Genomic DNA, 24,862 nt, shown 5'->3' on the forward strand with positions numbered 1-24,862 from the left:
TTATTGGGAATTTTTTTATTACTGATTCAATTTCATTAATGGTAATTGGTCTGTACATATTTTCTGTTTCTTCCTGGTTCAGTGTTGGGAGATTATACATTTCTAGGGATTTTTTCCATCTCTTCTACATTGTGCATTTTATTGGCATATAGCTTTTCGTAATCCCTTATGATCCTTCATATTTCCATGGTGTCAGCTGTAACTTCTTTTTCACTTCTGATTTTATTGATTTGGATCCTCTCTTTTTTCCTTGATGTGTCTGGCTAAAGGTTTACCAATTTTCTTTATCTTCTCAAAGAACCAGCTCTTAATTTCATTGATCTTTTCTATTTTTTGGCCTCTATTTAATTCATTTCTGCTCTGATTTTTAATAATTTCTTTCCTTGTACTAACTTTGGATTTTGTTCTTTTTCTAGTTCCTTTAGGTGTAAATTTAGGTTGTTTATTTGAGAATTTTCATGTTTCCTGAGGTAGGCTTGTACTGCTATATACTTCCCTCTTAGAACGCTTTTGATGCATCCCATTGATCTTGGATCATTGTGTTTTCACTTTCATTTGTCTCCATGTATTTCCTGATTTCTTCTTTGACTTCCTCAGTGATCCAATGGTGGTTTAGTAGCATACTGCTTAGTCTCCAAGTGTTTGTGTTTTTTGCAGTTTTTTTTTCTTATAGTTGATTTCTACTCTCATAGCATTGTGATGGGAAAAGATGCTTGATATGGTTTCAATTTTCTTAAACTTAACAAAACTTGTTTTATGGCCTAGCATGTAATCTATCCTGGAGAATGTTCCATGTGCACTTGAAATGAATATGTATTCTGCTAGGTGGAATGTTCTACATATATCTATTAATTCCATTTGGTCTAATGCCATTTAAGGCCTGGGTTTCTTTATTGATTTTCTGTCTGGATGATCTGTCCATCGATGTAAGTGGGGTGTTAAAGTCTCCTACTATTATTGTGTAACTGTTACTTTCTCCCTTTATGTCTGTTAATATTTGCTTTATGTATTTAGGTGCTCCTATGTTGGGTGCATATATATTTACAATTGTTATACCTTCTTCTTGGATTGATCCCTTGATTATTATGTAATTTCCTTCTTTGTCTCTCATTACAATCTTAGTTTTAAAGTCCATTTTGTCCTATATAAGTATTGCTATACCAGCTTTCTTTTCATTTCCATTTCCATGGAATAGCTTTTACCATCCCCTTATTTTCAGTCTGTGTGTGTCTTTAGATCTGAAATGAGTCTCTTATAGGCAGCATATAGATGGGTCTTGTTTTTGTATCCATTCAGGCGCACTAAGTCTTTTTATTTAAATTTCCTTCCTTCCTTCCTTTCTTGGCTGGATCAGGTTAGTTGCAGCTCATGGGATCTTTCACTACAGTGCGCAGGCTCTTCATTGAGGCATGCAGGCTCTTTGTTGTAGCGGGCGGGCTTCTCTCTAGCTGTGGTACATGGGCTCCAGAGTGTGTGGGCTCTGTAGTTGTGGTGCATGGGCTTCAGAGCATGTGGGCTCTGTAGTTGTGGCATGCGGGCTCTGTAGTTGTGGTGCGTGGGCTCAGTAGTTGCAGCACACAGGCTTAGTTGCCCCACGGCATGTGGGATCTCAGTTCCCTGACCAGGGATCGAACCAGCGTCCTCTGTATTGCAAGATGGATTCTTAACCACTGGACCACCAAGGAAGTCCCCACCCTAAGTCTTTTGATTAGAGCATTTAGTCCACTTACATCTAAAGTAATTACTGATAGGTATGTACTTATTGCCATTTTGTTAGTCATTTTGAGGTTGTTTTTGTAGTTCCTTTTTCTTCCTTTCTTCTTCTTTTGCTTTCTTCCCTTATGACTTGGTGAATATCTTCAGTGTTATTTTTGGATTACTTTCTCTTTTGTGTGTGTCTATCTATTATAGATTTTTGGTTTGTGGTTACAGGAGGTTTATATACAGCTATACATATATGATTTTAAGTTGCTTAACATATTTTAAGTTGCTGATCTCTTAAGTTCGAATGCATTTTAACAACCCTGCATTTTTACTCCTCTTGCCCTATGATTGCTGGTTTTGATATCATATCTTACATCTTTTTGTTTTGTGTATCCCTTAACTACTTATTGTGTATATAGACTATCTTACAACTTTTGTCTTTTAACCTTCCTACTAGCTTTGTACATGGTTGATTTACTACCTATATTGTATTTTTGTCTTTACTAATGAGATTTTTCCTTTTGTAATATTCATGTTTCTAGTTGTGGGCTTTTCTTTTTTGCTTAAAGAAGTCCTTTTAACATTTCTTGTTAAGCTGGTTCGGTGGTGATGAACTGTTTTAGCTTTTGCTTGTTTGTAAACTTTTTATCTCTCCATCAAAATGAATGAAAGCCTTATCAGGTAAAGTATTCTTGGTTGTAGGTTTTTCCCTTTCATCACTTTAAATATATCATGCCACTCCCTTCTAGCCTGAAGTTTCTGCTGAATAGTCAGCTGATAGTCTTACAGAAGTTCCCTTGTACTTAACTTGTTGCTTTTCCCTTCTTGTTTCTTTTAATATTCTCTTACCTTTAATTTCTGCCAAATTTAATTACAATGTGTCTTGGTGTGATCTTCTTTTGGTTGCTCCTGCTTGGGACTCTCTGTGTTTCCTGCACCTGGACGTCTGTTTCCTTTCCCAAGTCAGGGAAGTTTTCAGCTATTTTGTCTCTAAGTATGTTCTCTGACCTTTTCTCTCTCTCTTCTCCTTCTGGGACTCCTATAATGTGAATGTTACTATATTTGATGTTGTCCCAGAGGTCTCTTGAACTTTCTTCACTTCTTTTTATTCTTTTTTCCATTCAGCTTCAGTGATTTCCAATACTCTGTCTTCCAGCTTGCTCATCCATCCCTTTATATCATTTAAACTATTGTTGATTCCTTCTAGTGTATTTTTAATTTATGTTATTGTATTCTTCATCTCTGCTTTGTCGTTCTTTATATTTACTAACTCTTTGTTAAAAACTTCTAACGTCTCACTCTGCTCATCCATTCTTCTCCTAAGTTTTTTGATCATCTTTGTGATCATTATTAGAACTCTTTATCAGGTAGACTGCTTATCTCCACTTCACTTAGTTCTCCTTCTGGGGTTTTATCTTGTTCCTTTGTTTGGAACATGTTCCTCTGTCTCCTCATTCCGCCTAATTTTCTGTTTTTACTTTTCCCAACCTTGGAGATGTGATACGTCCTATGCATCACAGCAGAAGACTCCCTTCTGGTGAACAGAGCTATATGATCTAGATTTGCACCCAGTGTGTTACATGGATCCTTCTGTTGTGGTGGGCTGACTACTGTGGGTGGTCTGGTAGACATGGTGACCCCCACTGTGGTTGGTTGCTAGGCCCTGCCTAGTGCAAAGGCTGGCAGCCACTGGTTGGTGGGGCCAGGTCACAAGGCAGATGGCTGCAGAAACCAGGGGGTTCCCAGGGCTAATGCTGGCTCACTGGTGGGTTCTGGGGTGTGTGCTTGTGGGACAGGCCCCCTCAGATCTAGTGTCCACCCGCTGACGGGTGGGGTTAGAATCCAGGAATTCCTGGGGCTGGTGCCTGCCCAGTGGTGGGTGAAGCCAGGTCCTGGGGCTAGTGCTGGCCCACTGGCAGACAGTGTTAGGTCCTAGGGTCTAGCTTCATGGCCCAGGGGTCCCAGAGCTGGTTTTGGACCACCGGTTGGTGGGGCCAGTTCCTGATACACCTGGCTGCAGAGTACAGGGTATCCCGAAGTTTGCGTAGGCCTTCTGGTAAGTAGGGCCAGATCCTGAGGGGCCTAAAGTGTCTCAGAGCTGGTTTTGGCCTGCTGGTAGGCAGGGCAGGGGCTCAGTGGGTCCCAGGGTTGGTGCCAGCCTGCTTGTGGGAGGGCTGGATCCTGCCATGGCAGGCTGCAAGGCTGTGGTGGTCTTGGTGCTACTGTCTTCCTGCTGATGGGCAGGGCTGGGGCCCAGGGGTTTCTGGAGCTGGTACCTGCCAACTGGTGGGTAGAGCTGGGTCCCAGGTTCTCTGGCTACAGGGCCAGAGTCTAGTGCCTATGCGCCAGTGTGTTGGGCTGGGTCCTGGGTCCTCTGGTGAACAGGGCAATATCCAAGGGAGACTGTGGGCTCAGGGGGGTCTTACGGCAGTCTGCCTGCTATTGGATGAGGCTGTGTCCCCATCCAGCTATTTGCTTGGCCTGAGGTATCCCCTGGTATCCACAGGCTGGTGGGCATGGGTGGGGCTGGGTCTCAAGGCTAATAAGCCAGAGAGAGGATTCCAAAATGGTACTTGCCAGCAGCAGTGTCCAGGTGGTAGAACAAGCTCCCCAAAATGGTTGCCTCCATTGTCTATGTCCCCAGGGTGGGCTCCAGTTGCCTCTTGCCTCTCTGGGAGACTCTCCAAGATCAGTTGGTAGGTCTGACCCAAGCTCCTTTCAAATTACTGCTTCTGCCCTGGGTCCCAGAGCATATGAGATTTTGTGTTCACCCTTTAAGAGTGGAGTCTCTGTTTCCTGCAGCCCTCTGGCTCTCCCAAAAGTTAGCCCCCTGGCCTTCAAAGCCAAACGTTTTGGGGGCTTGTCTTCCTGATACAAGACCCCCAGGATGGAGAGCCCCATGTGGCACTTGGACCTCTCATACCTTGGGGAAAACCTCTGAAATTGTAATTATTCTCCCTTTCATGGGTCCTCCATCCAGGGGTATGGGTCTTGACTATACTGCAACTCCATCCCTCCTACCCATCTTATTGTGGTTCCTTCTCTATATCTTTAGTTGTAGAAGATCTTTCCTGGTAGATTTCAGTCTTTCTCATAAATAGCTGCACCGTAAGTAGTTGTAATTTTGGTGTGCCCATGAGAGGAGGTGAGCTCAGGGTCTTCCTACTCCACCATCTTGGCCAAGCTTTCAAAACACATTATTTTAAAGTACACATGGAACATTCTTCAGGAGAGACCAGACGTTACACTAGAAAAACAAATCTCAATATTTTAAAGGATTGAAATCATACAAAGTATGTTCTCTGATGGCAAGGGAAAGAAATTCAGAAGTTAATAACACAAACAAAAATTCACAAGTTTGTGGAAATTAAACAACACACTACTAAATAACCAAGGAATCAAAGAAGAAAGCACAAAGAAAATTATAAAATACTTTGAAATGACTGAAAATGAAAGCACAACATACCAAAACATATGGTAGGCAGCGAAAGTAGTGATTAGAGAAAGTTATAGGTGTAAATAGCTATATTAAAAAGGAATAAATATCTCAAATCAATACCCTAACCTTCCACCTTAAGAAATTAGAAAAGAACAAACTAAATCTAAAGCAAGCAGAAGGAGGGAAAAAACAAGTATTAGAGCAAAAATAAATGAAATAAGGAAACAGAAAACAATAGAGGAAAAAAACAGTGAAACCAGAAGTTGGTTCTATGAAAAGTTAAAAAAAAGAAAAAACCTTTATCCATATGCACCAAGAAAAAGACAGAGAAGACTTAAGTTACTAAAATCAGAAATGAAATTAAGAACCTTACAGAAATAAAAAGGATCATTAAGAAATATTATGAACAATTGTTTGCCAACAAATTATATAACCTAGGTGCAATGGCCAAATTCCTAGAAAGACAAAAACTATCAAAACCGATTCAACAAGAAATAAAAAATCTGAATAGACCTAAAACAGGTAAAGACATTGTCTTAGAAATTGAGAAACTTCCCACTTTTCCCAAGAAAAAGTCCAGGACCAAATGGCTTCACTAGTGAATTCTGTTAGACATTTAAAGAAGAATGAACACCAATCCTTCACAGATTCTTCCAAAAAATAGAAAAGGGCACTTCCCAATTCATTATGAGACCAATATAATCCTGATATCAAAACCAAATATATCACAAGAAGAGAAAACTAAGTACCAATATGCTTCAAGAATACATACGCAAAAATCCTCAACAAAACCATAACAAACTAAGTTGAGCAATACTGTATATAAAAAAGGATTATCCACCATGACCAGCTGTGATTTATCTAAGGAAGGCAAGGTTGGTTCAACACATGAACATCAATGAATGTAATGCACCACCTTAATGAGGGACAGAAACCACATGGTCATCTCAGTAGATTTAGAAAAAGCATCTCAGTAGATTTAGAAAAAGCATCTCAGTAGATTTAGAAAAAGCATCTGACAAGAACAATTAAAAAAAATTCAACAAAATAAAAATAGAAGGAAACTTGCTCAACCTAATAAAGGGCATCTACAAATATACACAGCTAACAACATAATTAATGGTGAAAGGCTGAAAGCTTTCCCCCTAAGATCAGGAAGAAGACAAGGGTGTCCACCTTTGCCAGAACAATTCAACATTATACTAGAAGTTATAACCAGGGCAATTACACAAGGAATAAAAATACAGGGCATCCAGGGCTTCCCTGGTGGCGCAGTGGTTGAGAGTCCGCCTGCCGATGCAGGGGACACGGGTTCGTGCCCCGGTCCGGGAGGATCCCACATGCCGCGGAGCAGCTGGGCCCGTGAGCCATGGCCACTGAGCCTGCATGTCCAGAGCATGTGCTCCACAACGGGAGAGGCCACAACAGTGAGAGGCCCACGTACCACAAAAAAAAAAAAAAAAAATACAGGGCATCCAGATTAGAAAGGAAGAAGTAAAATTATCTATATATACATAGAAAACCTTCAGAATCCACAAAAAGCTATTGCAGCTAATAAATCCCATGTTCATGGATTGGAAGACTTAATACCGTCAAGATGGCAATATTCCCAAATCGACCTACACATTCAACGCAATCCTTACCAAAATTTCAGCTGCCTTTTATGCAGAAATTGACAAGCTAATCCTAAAAATCATATGGAAATGCAAGGGACCAGAAATAGCCAAAACGATCTTAAATAAGAACAACAAAATTGGAGGACTCACACTTCCCAATTTCAAAACTTACCACAAAGCTCCAGTACTCATGACTATGTGGTTTTGGCATAACGATAGATATATAGATGGATGGAATCAAACTGAGAGTCCAGAAATAAACCCATATTTTATGGTCAACTGATTTTCAAAAAAGGTGTTAAATGACCATTCACTGAGGAAACAGTCTTTTCAACAAATGGTGTTAGGACAACTGGACAGCCACATACAGAAACTCCTCCCTCATACCATATATAAAAATTTACTCAAAATGTATCAAAGACCTAAATTTAAGAGCTAAAACTTTACAAGAAAACACAGGCGTGAATCTTTGTGACCTGGGATTAGGCAACGTTGTCTTAAATATAACACCTAAAGCGCAAGCAACAAAAGAAAAAACAGATAAATTGGACTTCATGAAAATTAAAACCTTTTGTGCATCAAAGGACACTATCATGAAAGTGAAAAGGCAACTCATAATTGGAGAGGAAATATCTGCAAATCATATATCTGATAAGCAATTGGTAAACCATATATAAAAAATTCTTACAGCCCAACAATAAAAAGACAATCCAATTTTAAAATGGCCAAAGGATCTGAATAGACATTTCTCCAAAGAAGATATACAAATGGCCAATAAGCACACGAAAAGGTGCTCAAAAGCATCAGTCTTTAGGCAAATACTAATCAATACCACAAGGAGATACTACTTCACACCCACTAGGATGGCAATAATCAAAAAACTGAAAATAAGTGTTGGTGAAGATGCAAAGAAACTGGAACCCTTATGCATTGCTGGTGGGAATGTAAAATGGTACAGCATCTTTGGAAAACAGTTTGGCAGTTATTCAAAAAGTTAAACATAGAGTTATTATTTGACCCAGCAATTTCACTCCTAAGTATATACTCAAAAGAACTGAAAACATGTATTCATACAAAACTTGTACATGACTGCTGAGAGCACATTATTCATAACAGACAAAAAACCAGAAAAAACTCAAATGTCTACCTACTGATGATAAGCAAAATGTGATATATCCATATAGTGTAATATTATTCAGCCATAAAAAAGAATGTACTGATACATCTACAGTGGACCATGGATGGACCTTGACATTATTATACTAAGTGAAAGAAGCCAGGCACCAGAGGCAACATATTTTCAACTCCACTCATATGAAAAGTACATATTAGGCAAAACCTTACAGACAGAAAGTAGATTAGTGGCTTCCAGGGGCTGGGAGAAGGGAGGAATGGGGAGTGACTGTTAAGAGGTATGAGGTTTCTTTTTAAGTGATAAAAATGCTCTGGAATTAGGTAGTGATGATGGTTGCACAACCTTGTAATGCAACCTTGTAATGCAACCTTGTAAATATACCAAAACCACTGAATCTAAAGTTTAAAAAGGTGAATTTTATGGCATGTAAACTATATCCCGAAAAATTTTAAGTAAATTAAAGGAATTTTTAAAATAAAAGAAAGTGAAATCAAGATACTTTTAGAAAAAAATCAAGAGTGTCTATGTACTACCAGCTGATGAGCAAAAATGGAATTTCTAAAGAAGCCTCTTCAGGTAGAAGGGAAACGACCCCAAAATGGAGTTCAGAAATGTCAGAGAGCAATGAAAAGCAAAGAATGGATAAAGATGTGAATAAATCTAAATGAACACTGCCAGTATGTTAAATACTAACACTGTTTTGTGTTTGGTTTTTGTTGTTTGTGGTTTTTTGTTTGTTTGTTTGTTTGTTTTTGGGCCATGCTGCACGGCATGTGGGGTCTTAGTTCCCCGACCAGGGATCGAAACTGCACCCTCTGCAGTGGAAACACAGAGTCTTAACCACTGGACCACTGGGGAAGTCCCAATACTAACACGGTTAATATTACTTAGTTAAGTTTAAAAAGAGCATACAGGGCTTCCCTGGTGGCGCAGTGGTTGAGAGTCCGCCTGCCGATGCAGGGGACACGGGTTCGTGCCCCGGTCCAGGAAGATCCCACATGCCGCGGAGTGGCTGGGCCCGTGAGCCATGGCCGCTGAGCCTGCGCGTCCGGAGCCTGTGCTCCGCAACGGTAGAGGCCACAACAGTGAGAGGCCTGCGTATTGCAAAAAAAAAAAAAAAAGAGAGCATACAGAATTAAAATATACAATTACAATCACACATAAATCTGGAGGGGTGAATGGAGTTCAAGTATTCTAAGAAAATGATCTCTGCATGGGCCAGGAAGAAGGTATAATGGCATTATCTGGATAAGTTAATAACACCTTATCTAATTTACACGGTAACCACAAAAAGAAAGAAAAACAGAATATAACCTCCAATGTACTAGAACTAGTGGAAAAGTAGAATGATTTTTTAAAATCATAATACTAGTTTCAAATAATACAAGAGAAGAGAGAAAATAAACACAGAAAATGTAGGACAAGAGTGTCATACAATAGGTTTGTAGATTTAAACTCAAATAGATCAGTAATTACATTCAATGTAAATGAGTTGAATGTTCCCATTAGAGGGTAAAAATTATCAGATTGGATGGAAAAAAGTCTAACTGTATAATCTTTACAAGAGACATATCTAAGGTATAAAGATATAGTCAGGCTGAAAGTAAAATGATTAAAAAAAAGATATCATGCAAATATGAGCCTAAAGAAATCTGGTATGGCTATATTAGCATCAGACAATTACACCATAAAGGCAAAGATACATTACTGGAGATAAAGAGAACCACACATAATAATTAAAGTTTGAATTCAGCAGGAAGACATAACAATTTTGAATTTGCATTCCCCTGATGACATGGTCTCAAAGTATATAAATAAAAACTGACAGAACTGAAGAAGAAATAAGACAAATCCATAATCATAATGAAAGTGTGTAATTATCTTAGTAATGGATATAACAACCAGACAAAAAAATAGTAAGAAAACAGAAGACCTGAGTAATATGCTTATCAAGTTAGCTGAATAGAATATATAGAACATTGAACCTAATTCTTTACAAGCACACAGGAACATGTGAGAAAACTTATACACCATATTCTGCTATAAGGCACATCAGCAAATTTCAAACGATTAAAATAAAGAGCAAGATCTTTGGGCAATGCAATTGTGATAGAAAAGAATAAAATAAGAAAACATGCATATGTCTGGAAATTTTTAAATATTCTTCTAAATGACCTACAAATCAAAGAAAAATATCATAATGGCAATTACTGTCTTAGCTCAGCCTGCTATAACAAAATACCATAGACTGGGTGGCTTAAACAATAGACATTTATTTCTCATTTAGTTCTGGAAGCTGGGAAGTCTGAGAGTAGGGTGCTCACATGGTCAGGTTCTGGTGAGGGCCCACTTCCTGGCCTTGCAGATGGCTGCCTTCTTGCTGTGTCCTCACATGGCAAGGAAAGACAGTAAGAGAGCAAGCCCTCTGGTCTCTTCATATAAGGCACTAATCCCGTCATAAGAACCTCACACTCATGACCTCACCTAAACCTAAGTATCTCCCAAAGGCCCCATCTCCAAATACCATGACTTTGGGGGTTATGGCTTCAACATAGGAATTTGAGGGAGGAACAATTTAGTGTGTAGCATATATTAAATAGTACTGAAAATACCTCAAGTCAAACTCTGTATGATACAGCTGAAGCATTATTTATAAGGAAATGTACCACCTTAAATGCACATTATTAGTAAAAGATAAAAGCTTCAAATTAATAAACTAGGCATTCATCTCAAATTAGACAGTGAACAGCTACAGGAAAATTATGGGCCAATTTTACTCATAGACATTGACTCAAAAATTCCCCCTAAAATATTAGTCATCAGAATCTAATCAATACACTATAAGAACAGGCTAGTATGAACAAGTTATGTTTATATAGTGGTCATCTGTGGGTGGTGGAATTAAAGATTTTTATTCTGCTTTTGATGTTAATCTTTATTTTATAAAATTTCTAAATAAGCACTCATTATTTTATGAATCAGGAAAATTATATTTTGAATTAATAATTAATATTCTTCTGATCTCTCATCTTTCTGAAGTCAACTACTTAAAGAATGGTGAGAAGAACAAGGGCTCATTCAGAACAGCCATTTCATCTGAGTAACCATCAGAGCTATAAGACCTTATATGTTTCAGTGTCTCTATCTGGTTGAAAACAAAGAAAGGGTGGATAGGAGTAGAAAAGGATTTACAAAGGATTTACAAAGATAGGGATGTGATAATAGCAATTCATAGGCTTTTTGCCCAGACATTAAGGGAGCGATCTCATACACAAATATGTCTATAAATAGAATACTGCACTTTAATGAATAATTTAAAAGCACTTTGCAAACAGGGTTAAGAAAACAGGAATCTAAATGCTCAAAAATCAATAGTTCTGTCCTATCCCAACCTGGTGAGTTACAGAAACAGATGCTTGAGTTGTATCCTTTTAAAAGAAACACCGGAAGCTGGATGGTTAAATATCAAAAAGCTTAAAAACACCTACAAGTTCTGACATGATAATTCTGCCTTTAGAAATTTATCTTTCAGAAATAATTGGTGATACATACCATGAGTTTTGTATAGGATACTTATTAAAGCATTATTTATTACGGTAAATATTTTAAAGAAGCATAAATGTCCAGCTATAGGAAAGAGGTTCAATAAACTGGGACTCCCACTGGAATATTATGCAGCCATTCAAAATCATATTTTAGAAGAATATGATGCCACAAAAAATGCTCACTATCTACAAAGAAAAAAAGTTGTTTATAAAACATATTATGGAATGAATCCCACCTTTAGGAAATACATATCATACATATATAAAAGTAGGAAAAAAATTGGCAATCCTTGAGTGGTAAGATTATAGATGATGTTTATTTTGTACTTTGTACTTTCTGCCTGTATCTCAAATAGATTCAAACAACCTTCATCAGCCTAAACCCACTTCTAGTGAGAGTAACTGGGAGGTCAGTACAGATTTGGTCCACTACCCTTCTACAGTTGCATAACAAACCATCACACACTTAGCAACTTAAAACACATTTATTATCTCACAGTTTCTGTAGGTCAGGAGTCTGAACAGGCTTAACTGGGTCCTCTGCTTAGGGTCTCATAAGGCTGCAGTCATGATGTTGGCTGGACTATATTCTCATCTGCAGGCTTAACTGGGGAAGAATCTGCTTCCGAGCTCACTCGGGTTGTTGGCAGCTGTTTCCTTGCTATAGGACTGAGGGCCCCTGCTTCCTACTGGCTGTCTCTGGAGGTCGCCCTCAGCTCCTAGAGGCACTTACTCAAGCCAGTAAAGAGAATCTCTAAATTAGTTTCTAGCAAGATGGAATAATGGAATTGACATCCCATCACTTTTGCCTTATTCTACTAGTTAGAAGCACATCACAGGTCCCACCTCAATGGGGATGGGGGTATTATACAAGGGCATGAATACTAGGAGGAGGGGATCACGGTGGGGTCAACTTCATTCATACAGTCTGTCCACTTTACCTAGCTTCCCAGTGCAGAGCTCAGACAAAGGAGGGAAGCTTACACTTGGATGTGAAGACTCTTCTGATCAACCAACCACTCATAAACGCAACTGAACCCTGCCCTCTGCACCTCTGAGGCAGGACAGTACTGTAAAAAGTGAAGGGAGCATTCACCACAAGTCAGGGTTCATGTAGAGAACTTCAGCAGGTCCTGTGCCAGCCTTGAAGGATGGTTGAGATTTAGATCCGTGGGAAGGAATGAGAAAGGGAGACTTTTCCTCTGCAATAAGGAGAGGTGGAGAGGCAGGAATTCCCAAGGTGGGTTCTGGAGGAAGTAAGCAGGACGGTTTGTTCAAAAGAAACACAAACAAATATGATGTCTAGCTTCATATTCTAACTGGTCCCTTGATAGACAACGTAGTTGCAAAAACTATGAACAAGGCCTAGCGAGGAAGACAGTTTTAATTTTGGCTAATTCAGTAGCACTGACATCAATTCGCCTCTATAGTGTGGTAAATATTACTAATATTTACCAGTATCCAGTGGTCCTAAACTTCCAGAACATGGAAGACTCTACCTCCCTGCCCCACTTGAAACTAGGCATGTCCAGAACGACTCCCTCTAGCCAAAGAAATGTGAGCAGAATGGACCAGCTTCTAAAGTGATTAACTGCAGGAGTCTCCATGTTCTAAAAGGGTCCGGATCTAGAACAGTGAAGACGCAATACTGCCAAACTTACAAGGAACAAACACTCCTCCCTTTCAGAAATTATTACAGAGATGATGAAGCATCATAGTTATACCAAAGCTGATTAAGAGCGATACAAGAAAAGATTATTAGTCAATACTTCTTATGAAAATATATGCCAAAATCAAAAGTGAAATATTACCATATTGGATCCAATAATAATTTTTAAATGTAGTATATCATGACAAAGTAGGGTTTATCCCAAGAAATCAATGATGGTTCAAAAATAGAAGATTAAAGTATTTCACCTCAGAGTTCAAAGAAGAAAAGATGCAAAATTATCTAAATAGGTAAAGAAATCATTTGATAAAATTAAAAATCTATTAATGACTTTAAAAAATCTTTTATCAAGCAATTAGTAGATAAGACCATCCTTAACCTAGTAAAAGGAATCTACCAATATATAGCAAACTTCATATTTAAGGCTTTGAAAACATTGCCTTTAAAGTGAAAAACAATATTAGGATAGCCTTACCACAATTTCTATGCAACTTTGTCTAGTGGTCCAAACAAAGGGAATAAGACAAAATAAAAAATAAAATAAAAGATTTAAGGACTAGGAAGGAGGAAATGAAATCATCACTATTTACTTGGAGAAATTAGAAACAGATCCACACATTTGTGAGGTCTGGTATGTTTCAAAGGCAGCACTGCAGATCACTGGGGAAAGGATGGTACTCAATAAATAGTACTGGTAGAATTGGTTATGCATTTGGAAAAAATCTAAAATCATAGCTCTACCTCATGCCTCACACAAAAGTAAGTTCAAAGTAGAATATGAAGAGAAAATATTTCTTTTAAATTTTTAAGAGGAGAATATCTTATGACTATGGGGTAACAAAGGATTTCTTAAATAAGATTTAATAACCACAGACAATAAGAAAAAGATTGATAAATCTGACTACATTAAAATTAAACATCTGTTCATCAAAATAGCAATTTTAAAAGGATAAAAAACAGGACACAAATAGAATCCAGAATATATAAAGAACATCTAAAAAGCTATAAAAGGAACAACCCAGGCAACAAACAGACTAACAATATAAGAATACAAATTACAGACTTGAAAAGCCAAGTGGCCAATAAATGGGTAAAAAAGAATCCTCAAACTCACTAGTAATCAAGGAAATATAAATTAAAACAGTGAGATATTTTATATCTACTCAACTGACAACAATTAAACATCCGAATGTATAAAGGATTAGCAAGGATGTGAAGAAACAAACCTTTGGAAAATACTTTAACAGCTCTGAGGTTGCAACTGGGCCTGCCCTATGACCCCACAATCCCATGTGTAGATGTATACCTGATCCACTCTCCCCTGAGTACGCAGCACAGAAGAAGAGTGGACCAGTGGGACATGGCAATTAGCAGGGGTGGAGGCTGACAGGCTGCTTAGAGGAAAGCTTCAACTGGGACTCAGGCCAGGTGAGTCAATGTCAGAAGCCAGTCTTGTCAGGAGATGAAACTGGGGATCAGAACCGTGCTTACTTAGGGCAACTTCCTCATAAATAGCACCTGCATCAGTTTATCTTCTACAGCCAATCTGAACATGTTACCTCTTCCTTAAATTTCACCAGCTAAAACTTTCTAGAGCAGAGTCCCAACTTACATCAGTTTCCTCAGCTGCTCTAAAAAACTTTCCATTGAATTTAATGGTTGAACACAACACAAATTAATTATCTTACAGTTCTGGAAGTCAGAAGTCAGACACAGGTCCCGCTGGGCTAGAATCAAGGTGTCAGTATAGCTGTGTTCCTTTCTGGAGGCCTGGCTGGAGAACCCATTTTCTCGCCTTTTCCAGCTTCTGGAGGCTCTGCCTGTATTCCTTGGCTCATGACCCCTTCCATCTTCTAAGCCAGCAATGAGGAGTAGAGTCCTCCTCATTTCACATCACTCTGACACTGACTCTTCTGCATCCCTCTTCCACATTTAATGACCCTTGTGATAACTATGGGCCCGCCTGGGCAATCCAGGATAATCTCTTTGTTTTAAAATCAACTAATTAGCAATCTTCATTCCAACTGCTACCTTAAATCCTCTTTGACATGTAAAATGTCCACCGGTTCTGGAGATTAGGATGTAGACAGCTTTGGGAAGCCATTATTGTGCCTACCACACCTCTCCTCAACTCTACCCCCCACCCCACACCTCTAGCAGAGTCCCAACCCTTTCACAATGTCCCCCACACCTCCAGCCTCAGCACCACCATACACCCTGTCCCCCAACGACACCAACCTTCTAGCCTTTTTCTAATCAGTGTGTGCCCATCCATGCCCAAACAATTACAACCCAAACTCCAGGGCTCAGCCCAAAGGCTACCTCCTCTCTGAAGCCTTCTTTGATTCCCAGCCTAAATGAGTCACCTCCCCTCAACACACCAACCCAGCTTTCTGTGTATCCCAATTGCTGCACTGAGTGTGGCCCCCTGTAACCATCTGTTTTCATGTCCTTTCCTCAGTCCAAAGTGGTGAGTCCTTCGATGATATGAACGCTGTCTCATTCCCCTGTGGGTTCCCAGATCATAGCACAGGGCCTGGGAAACAGTAGCACTCAGAGAGTATTTCTGAAACTTAGAGGAGGCAGAAAGAAGCTGCCCTGGGTTTCTCTCAACAAAACAGATGTCAAAGAATAATCTGGGTTAAGTGTACAGCTAACAGGGCCAAAGAACTATTCCAGATGTTCATAACAAAAACACCTCAACAATCCACTGCTTCGTTTGATGCACAATTTACTATCACATGGAAAAATCTCTGTACCACAAGGGACAGCCATTGTTTTTTATTGCTAACCTGTGGGGCAATTCTGAAGTAAAAGATCACCTCAAGAGAAATAAAGGATTTATCTAAAATGATTTACAAAGATGTACTCAAAATTATAGGCAAGAGAGTAGATGCTGCTCCAACACAGCACGAGGGCCTGGCAACTGCCCATCAGCCCTACCACATTCTCAGCGGGCTCCAGTCCCTCTCCAGGAAGGCTGGGGAGCACCATGCCAGTGATGCTGAGGGATGTTACAATCAACCCTGTTTAGGGGAAAACAAATTGCCTCTACGTACAAATATATGTACATACTATAATAAAGAGCACGTTTTTAGAGGGTTAGTTAAGCAAACGGGGTCTCGTTTAATTTCAATGGTTTGTTATTTGATGTCCATACTCCAGCAAGAAAATTCTCACCTGGGGTGAAGGAGACTAAGCAAAGAAAAGTAAATGTTGACTCAGCACAATTATGCACTTTAGAAAAAAAGAGAGATATTATTAACATGCCTTGAGTTTTTAAAAGGCATGCTTCCATTCAGGTTCAATAGAATTCCCTTGTTCAACTCTTCTTTAAAAGTGTGAATTCTGAAATTCATTTTAAAACTTCAAAAACTACTCTCACACTGGAAAGGAAATTTGAGACGGGAAAACAGAAATAAACGACACATATTCAGCACCATGGACAGTGGACCCAGGATACTTGTTAAGAGTCCTTGCAGCAAGAGCTGAGAGCTAAGAGACACCAGAGCCACCCAAAAATCTACAGTATTCATCCTAATGTTCAATGTGGGAGTGACTCCAATACATGAGCAGGTATTTTTCTTTGTCATGGCCCAAAGGACAGCCTTCTTCGCCAAAGGGCTGTACAACTTTCATCTACCAAGATCTGCTTCAGTGATCACTTTTACAATAAAGCCCTGGGATTTCTGTGAAAATAGGAATGACTCTGCCATTGACACATGGCTACAGGTCCAGAAACTGAAACTGTTGAAACAGAAACAGTGTCCAGCCTTGAATGGCTAGATTGTTTCAAGGACCTCACAGAATTTCTGCAAATATAAACGCGGCATGCTCTCAGCCTCCCCTGAACATAAGAGGAAAAAAATAGCTTCTTTCTAAACACCTAATAAAATGAGCCCATGTGGTGAAATTTTCTCATAAATACCTTTAAAAATGTAATCATAAAACTGTGTATTTTCTCCAACTCTGAGTATTAATAAAGATATCTGGAAAAGAGACGTTCTGAAGTTCAATATCACCACTAATCAGCACCACCTGTGGCAATACCAATCCCAAAGCCCTGAACTCTACACAGGATACCCAATCTTCTCAGTTAAAAAAAACCCAAAAAACTCCTTTTACCATCAAACCTTTTTTCAAAACCTTATAATACTGAGTATTAACTAAGAAAATGCATGAAGTTATATAAATTCTAACACACTTGTAATGAAATTTCACGGTGTAAATAACAGCACCTACATACAAGAGAAAAACGTCTGTGCTCAAAAGTGACCAAAGTCAGTCAGACTGCACTCGTATTCGAAGACCCCTTCATTTCTGGTGGATCTCCAAGTCTGAACACACTACCCACAACTACTCCAGCTCCTCTGACGGGAGGATCAATGAGATCACTTTGGATCTTGTCAACAATCCCTCCAGAGTATCACTGTTCTGCAAACAGTCTCTGGGCCAAAATGCACATCTCTGAGACGTTTTAAGATGATGAGTTGTTCTCGTGCACGAGGGGACTGGAAATCAGTTTTCTTCAATAGGAAAGCACCTTTGCACACTTCCTTTGGTTCCCAATTCTAAAGCCAAGTTCAAAGAACAGAACAGGGGCAACAGTTCACCTGCTGACAGCAAGTTAAATTTCGGAAGGATATGGGCGTGCCTGTGCCAGAGGAATAGTGTGAACTGGAAGGTCTGTTTACTACCCTGTCTAGTCCGGAAAGGTCTGTCATCAAGGCCCCGCTACCCTAGCATTCTTTTTCGTGAATTACGCAGCATAAATCCTCATCACCCCGGAGTGCTGTTAGCTCACACGCAGAGCCAAAGAGACCCAGAAGTCCGTGTTGCCTCAGAGGAAGGCGGGAGGAAGGTAATCAACCCTAGACACGAGGTGTAAGACCTGGCTTTTTGTTAACTTGCTAGTCTGCTACGCAAGTTATATACTTGAGAGTAGTAAGGAGAAAAAAAGTAGAAACGCCACCGGGCAAAAAGAAAAAAATAAACACTCTCAGAAAACAATTCTTCCAGAGCGGAACACTTTTGGGAACAATAAGAAATACCTTCTGACTCGCCCCCTAATAAAAGAAGAAAATGCAGTAACTGACTAGAGGAGCACGCACCCGCCCCATCTAACCTGCTCCTGGCTTTGACACTGGGTCGCAAGAGACGCAGACACTAGTCAAGGAGACAGATGTCGGGAGTGTGAGCAAAGGGGACACAAAGCGCGTCCGCACGGAACCCCTTCCTGCTGCCGCGGGCGCCGTGGTCCCGGACGCCGCCCCCGCCCTCCGCGCGCCCCTCCCCTCCCCTCCCCTCCCCTGCGTCCCGCCCGCCCCGAGCCGAGCGCCGACGACGTGCTTTCCCCCAAATCTTTCCTCAGCCTGACGCGACGAAACTTAAACCGTTTTGAAATGTAAGCTCCATAAAGTCCAGAGCAGAACCGTGGCGGACGTTTACTGACAGGCAAGCGTTAACTCCCCTGTTTCTGGAAGCGCGGTTCTTGTTTACAACTTCTAGATTTGGGGGGGGAGGGGAGACAGGGCAGCCCAGGCAGGGTCCTCATTTCGCCCGAAGTCACTTCATCACTTTCCTCTGAAATCCTCCCCGCGTCCAGTTTCCGTCCTCGGAACATTTCGTGAGCTCGCAGCGCGGCCCGGGCGTTAACTTGAGGAGGGGGCGCCCCAGAGTCCCGCGGGGACCTCCCGGACCCCGCCTCCCGCCCCGCCCCGCCCCGCCCGGCAGACGACCCGGCTGCCGTCCAAGTTTGTCCGGGCCGGGCGGGGGTCTTCGGGGCTCTCGGCGGGGCTCAGTCGGGCGAAACCTGCGCCCCACGCCCGGCACTGACCCCGAACCCGGCCACGGGCCGCCGATTCCCAGCTCCACAACGACCCCGGCCCGGGCCCCAGCTTGACTCCCGATCCCCGGCCCGGACCCTGACCCCGACTCCCGACCCCCGATTCTCGGCCCCGATCCCTGGTCCCGACCCCGGCTCGACCCCGGCCCGGCCCCCGACCCCCGACCCCGGACCCCGGCCGGTCCCCCGGCTGGGACCCCTATTCCCCACACCCGATCTCCGGCCCTGCCCGCGACCACTCACCTGTCCCGCGGCAGAGGGCGTGCCCGCGGGCCGGCCCGCGGGAGGGCGGCCGGGGCGGGGCTGGGGGGTGGGGACAGGCGATCCCGGCGGCGGTGGAGCCTGAGGCGACCGAGCCTGAGGCGACTGAGGCGACTGAGGCGGCGGTAGCAGCTCCTCGCGCTCCAGGCGAGGCACTGCGCGCGGCGCGGGCCCGCCCCCTCTGCTCCGCCGACCAATCCCGCGCCGCGCGCCGCGGCTGACCCCGCCCCTCCGAGGAGCTGGTTCTCGCGAAAGCGGGCGCAGCGGGCCAATCGAACGGCGGAACGGCGACGCGCTCGGTCAATCGGAGCTCAGGAAGCTCTGCAGAAAGAAACCAATTAGCGTGGAGGGGGCGGGGCGGGGCCATGGGCGGGTCACCTAGAGGGCGGGGCCATAGCCGGGAGGAGCCCAATGCGGGGCGGGGAAGTCAGCGGCAAGGGGCGGGGCCAGGAGCTGGCGGTCCCCAGCCGGGGCGGGGAAGAGGGCGGGGAGAGGGGCGGGTCCACAGGTGGGGTGGGGTGGGTCGGGTTCCAGAACAGGGCGGAGGGGTGGCAAGGCAGGATGAGGCCACCACTGGGGGCAGGGCAGGAGGCGGGCCACTAATCGGGGGCGTGTCCAGGGGCGTGGCCCAGGACTGAAGAGGTGTGGACGGGGGAGGAGGGCACTGGTGGGGGAAGGGCGGGTACCCTCAGGGTCGGGGGCGTGGCCTGGACGGTCTGAGATGCCAGCTGACCTGCACCCGCCCGGGGTGCGCCCCCTCCCCCGCTTCTCCCAGGGGGCCAGGTCCCGTGGTGAAGGTGAAAGCGGGCAGTCCTTCCGGCCTGGGATTGCGCCCCGCCATCCCCCGGACCCGCCGCGAGCTGGACCCCCACCTGTCCCGGTCCCTCGGCAGGTGTCCCTTCTCCCTCCCGCACTGCGGAATCCCTGAGTCTGGCCGCACATGCCCACCTACCCGCCGGGCAGACCCAGGACGCGGTGGGCTTGCGCATAGATGTTTGCAGGTGCCCGGTCAGCACACCTGTCCGCAGGTGACCGGAGGGGACAGAGAATGTCTCGGGTGTTTTTGTTCCGTTACCCTTTTTCTATACCTCCTGGACTGCGTTATGCTTTGTTTTGTTTCTATTACGGTCATTTTCGAGGCACTGGACCCCAATGTCCCATCCTTGCGTTGCGGCTGTCCTTAGCATAGGATTTTTTCTTGCGGCGCAGCTTCTAAGGGCTCGAGCCAGGTCACAGGCCGCAGGGGGCCGGGCCGTGGAGGCGGGCAGGGGTTCTGGGATGCTGCCCTCCTCTGGTACCCCTGTCCAGAGCTGGACCCCCTCCCTGGATCTGCGGGGGGACGACCCTCAGCCTTGCTCGTCCTCCTTAGGCCTTGGAGAAGAGGAGGGGTCAGCCGGGTGGCCAGACATCTCCAGGACGGAGGGACTTCTGACCCCAGCACCCAACAGCTCAGGCCGCCAGGGCAGGGCTTGGGGACTGGCCTGGGGACACAGCTTGGTCCTCTGCAGGCAGTCCTGCTCACGGGCCCGTTGGCACCCGTTTGCCCTGGACTGGGGCAGGAGGCATTTCCCAGGCCTCTCCTCTGTGAACTCATTTGCGAGCTGATGACCTGGTGGTAGGAGGGCCGCTGGAAGCCCACCCACTCAAAGGTCACCATTATGGGGCTTCCCTGGTGGCGCAGTGGTTGAGAGTCCGCCTGCCGATGCAGGGGACACGGGTTCGTGCCCCGGTCCAGGAAGATCCCACATGCCGCGGAGCAGCTGGGCCCGTGAGCCATGGCCGCTGGGGCTGCGCGTCCGGAGCCTGTGCTCCGTAACGGGAGAGGCCACAACAGTGAGAGGCCTGCGTACCGCAAAAAAAAAAAAAAAAAAAAAAAGGTCACCATTGTGACCCCTTCTTTTTGTGGAAGTGACCATAGCACCTGGAGCCTCACCACAGTACGCGAGGGGCCCCAGTGGCACCCAGAAGCAGGCGAAGCTGGGCTACGCTCAGAAAGTTCACACTGTCCGCCCCAGGTGCAGGACAGCAGTCAGTGAGAGCGTGGGGGCGGGTCAAGAAGAGCTGTGTGCTCGTTTGTCTTCACATATCACTCGTGTCATTCAAAGACAAGCTTTAAGAAAGAAAGGACCCAGGTGGGAGGGTGGAAGAGATGTGGGTGGGTCCACGGAAGGGCAGCAGCCCTGGGAGAAGTGGGAGTGCTAGCCACACCTGGGGCGTGAGGCCTTCCTAAGAAGGGGGTCTCTGAGGCAGGGGTCTAGGAGCCCGTCTCGGCCATGCAGGGGCACTTGTCACGTTCCGTCCCAGCAGGGAGGCATGGTTAACCGTGTGCTCTGGAGGGACCACTCTCGGGTAGGGAGCGGGGTGCGGCAGGAGAAAGAGGTGGCGGCCCTGGTCGGGTTGTCCCCACGAGACGTGATTCCAGGAAGTGAACAAAAGGGATGGGGGCAGGACTCAGACCCAGAGGAGGGAGCTCCAGAGGCCCGGCCTGGAAGGATGTTCAGCGTCCCGACTGGTGGCCCTGGCTGGCAGCCTCACCTTGACTCTGTAGACAGAGAGGCCAGAGGGACCCTGGGACCTTGCTTCAGAGACCAGCGCAGGGTGGGGTTGCAGGCAGAGCACCCTCAGCACCCCCAGATTACAGGCTGCCAGCCGCCCACTTCGCCATCCTCTCCAGGAGCCTCGGCCTCTCAGCTGCCTCATCGCCTCCTGAGACACTGTCATTAGGAAAGTAGTGATAGTGTTTTGGGGACAGCATGTTGGACCCTAACAACTTTCAATTATTTCCAGCTCCTGCCAACCCTGGGAGGAAAAAAGCTGCTCATCTCACGCTCCCGCCCTTGACACACAAGACAATCCACGTCGCCAGCATATTATCATAGATTAGCAGACCTCTGAAAGCCAGGCTGCTGAGGGGAGCAGCCTCCACCCCCAGGCCCCAGCAGCTGGGCCAGGGCCTGGAGCAGGCCTGGCCTCCTCCCCACTAAGTGGACCACCCAGCCTCAAATTCTGCAGTGTGTTCCGGGGGCTTCCCCTCCACCAGCACCGCGGATGTGTGGATGCGTGTTGGCTGCCCTCTAGATCACTGTCACTGCCACTGTACTTTCGGAGAGAAGCACAGCCAGGGGCCCGTGTTTATAAATAACTCCCTGGTGTCTTGTTGGGGGCACAGGGAGCAGGGAGGGAATGGGCCGCGTAATTATCGTGTGCTTGGAATGGTGTCAGATCTGTGGCCCTGGGAAGTCTCACAGCACTCGGCCTTCCTGATTGTCACACGCCCCCTGCCACTAGAGGCGGGGGGGGGGGCCCAGATCAGACGGCTAAAAGGGTGGGAACGTAGCTAAGCAAGGAAAGCAGCCCCAGGGTAATTTGCGCCAATGTCCCCCCAGAGGCGTAGACGCCCCCCTCCCGGGTGGCCTCACACACAACACCCAGCACCCCCGCCTGGGGGAGAGGTCTGGAGCGTTCGAACTAAGTCTGCTGTGGGTCTGGGGCGTCACTGGCCTTCCTCAGTGAGAACTCACATGGTCATCACAACCACCCCCAAAGCTTAGCCTGAACACAAGGACACAGTTTGCTGAGCGGGACCGAGGCTTTCGTTGTCGCTAAAATCCCCTTCACAAACACAGAGGTAGAAGGCCCTCTTCCCAGGACCACACCCCCAGGCCCTTCTGCCCTGTAGGTCTGCCACTGTCCCATCAAAGAAAGCCGCCTGGGGGAGGCAGGGCCGGGTCACAGGTGACTCTGATAGCCAAGTGATGGAGTGAACATCGTAAAGCAAGTAAACCAGTCCGTGCACGAGCTGCGCTGGTCAGGATAGTACACCCGGGCTGCACACAAGTGCTTCCCCTGTGACGTAGAATCAAACGTGTGCTCCTGCCCTACCTCACCCCACTGCTGTAGCATCTGACTGTGACCTTATGAGGTGGGGCGATCCAGGGGGCCCTGTGGCCCGCCCCCACCCACCGCCTGCTTGCTGAAGGAGTAGCTCCTGACCAGTCCCTGGCCACATCCCTGGCCCATAACTGGAGGGGGAGGGTTGCATCTGCCCACAGGCAGAGCTATGGAACCCCAGCTCGGGTGACGTGATGGCTGGAAGTGTGCACGGGAGGGAGAGGGGAGCGTGGAGGCAGCATCCGAGGGAGACACACAAGGAGAGAGAGAAGGGCTCGCAAGCCTGTGCAGCAGCCGCCAGGACTCCACTGCGCCCTCTTCAGGCCTGGCCAGCTGACCACACCCTACAGCTGCCCTGTGCCTGAACCACCGGCTGCCCGGCGACTGCGTGCCCGTGGGACCCAGTCCCTTCAGATCCGAACAACACCCAGCAGAGGACCCTGTGGATACAAGGGGCCGGCAGCCACAGCTGTCCGTGTCGTGGACATGGAAAGGTACCCCACTGCTGGGAAGCTGGGTTCAGAGCAAGCGTGGAAGCAGGGGCTCTGAACCCCGAAGGGCACACACCGCGGAGGTGAGCAGGGGTCTTGCTTGCACCTGAGAGGAAACGCCAGCCCATCGGCTTGGGTGTTAGCCTGAAATAAGCACGTTTGTGCTCCACGGTCTGTTGTGACAGAGGCTGGGGGCTTACCCAGCGCTCTCATCACCCCCAGGGCGCTGGGCTGGCTGCCTCTGTGCTCTCAGACCTGCACTCCAGAGCCAGTGAGTCACGGCTGCTCTTCACTGCACCTCCCAGCTCGGGAGCACAGGCTCTGGGGCCAACAAGCCACTTCCGGCAGAGAGAGACAGCCAGAGACACAGACAGAGAGAGACGGAGACAGGCAGAGAGAGACAAGAGACAGAGACAGGCAGAGAGGGACAGAGGGAGACAGAGAGGGCAGGAGGGAGGGAACTGCTGTAGGCCCCCAGCCTCAGGCCCTCCGCTGCCTCGCCCCCTCCCCCACTACAAGCGGAGCTGCGCACTTTTATTTTTCTCCTTTGCAAGGTTTCTGATATTTTGCGTAAACAAAAGAGTCTTGCCCCGTTTTTCCTCTGAGAAGAAACGCGCATCTGCACACACCTCCCTGAGCAGCAGTGACGTCATCCGGACTTTATTTTCGGAAGACTTTCAGCTGCGGGCAAGTGGCAGCCAAAGTCCCGCCCCTTCTCTCTGAGCGCACCTCCGGCTCTGAAGGGGAGAGCTCTGTCTTTGTTCGGTCAGTGGTGCTCGCTCCCTCCCGTGCCGGGCTCGGGGAAGAGCCTGGAGGGAAATCTCTGGGCCGGCGGCCGGTGGGGTGGGCCCTGCAGACACAGCTCCGTCTCCGCACTACATACACCTAAGGCTCTAAAACGACTCTTCACCAGCTGCTTTTTTGCTGAGGGTCACGTGAAACTTTTCTGTTGACATAAATAATCATCTCTAATTAACATCAGTGGAGACAAATTTGAACACATAGAACTGTTTAGTTGACTATTCTGTCACAGAAAGAGGGGGAGGGGACAGGCTCAACCCAGCCCCGCAAGCCTTTCTTTATTTGGGTCCCAATTTTCTTAGGGTTCCAGCTATGTCCTCTTTTCTCAATTGCACTGCCCTCTACCCTGTTGGACTTTACTCCTGCCGTCAAAGACCTCTGATGAGAATTTTAAGGTGAAAGTTCAAGAATGTAAAAGTTGAGAAATTACCATTAAAAATTAAATTAAGGGGGACAAAACCCTAG

At 45.6% G+C, this 24,862-nt stretch overlaps 1 protein-coding gene across 4 annotated transcripts in view; it reads right to left on the reverse strand.

Moving 5' to 3' along the window:
• The window catches only part of PCBP3 (poly(rC) binding protein 3), a 213,571-nt gene extending 194,319 nt beyond the window's left edge, over positions 1–19,252 (reverse strand). For all 4 annotated transcript variants that reach the window (XM_029214237.1, XM_029214236.1, XM_029214233.1 and 1 more), the window contains exon 1: positions 19,197–19,252. The gene's annotated coding sequence lies outside the window, so the exon portion shown is untranslated. The remainder of the gene's footprint in view (positions 1–19,196) is intronic.
• Positions 19,253–24,862: the final 5,610 nt, after the last annotated feature.

The sequence above is a fragment of the Monodon monoceros genome, unplaced genomic scaffold, assembly GCF_005190385.1.
Source record: "Monodon monoceros isolate NGI ecotype Baffin Bay Population unplaced genomic scaffold, NGI_Narwhal_1 Super_Scaffold_11, whole genome shotgun sequence".
Classification (NCBI taxonomy): Eukaryota; Metazoa; Chordata; class Mammalia; order Artiodactyla; family Monodontidae; genus Monodon; species Monodon monoceros.